The sequence below is a fragment of the Penaeus monodon genome, chromosome 29 (genome assembly GCF_015228065.2).
Source record: "Penaeus monodon isolate SGIC_2016 chromosome 29, NSTDA_Pmon_1, whole genome shotgun sequence".
Taxonomy (NCBI): domain Eukaryota; kingdom Metazoa; phylum Arthropoda; class Malacostraca; order Decapoda; family Penaeidae; genus Penaeus; species Penaeus monodon.
Window position 1 is genome coordinate 18,070,624 of NC_051414.1, and position 205 is coordinate 18,070,828.

Consider the following 205-nt stretch of genomic DNA (forward strand, 5'->3'; position numbering starts at 1 on the left):
CATGCAAAACAGTGCGTTTCCCTCTTCTTTTTGTCATGATGATTCAATTGGTATTTCGTTGAGCCAAGTCTCTAAAGCTCACCGAAGTCCCAGAGCTCGTCGGCTATTAGACGCGAAGGCGGTCTCGTCTCTCCGGCGGTGAATATAAAGTGGGCGGGGAGGAGGCGCTCCTTTGGGAACCTTGCGACGTCGTCTGCTGATTTCT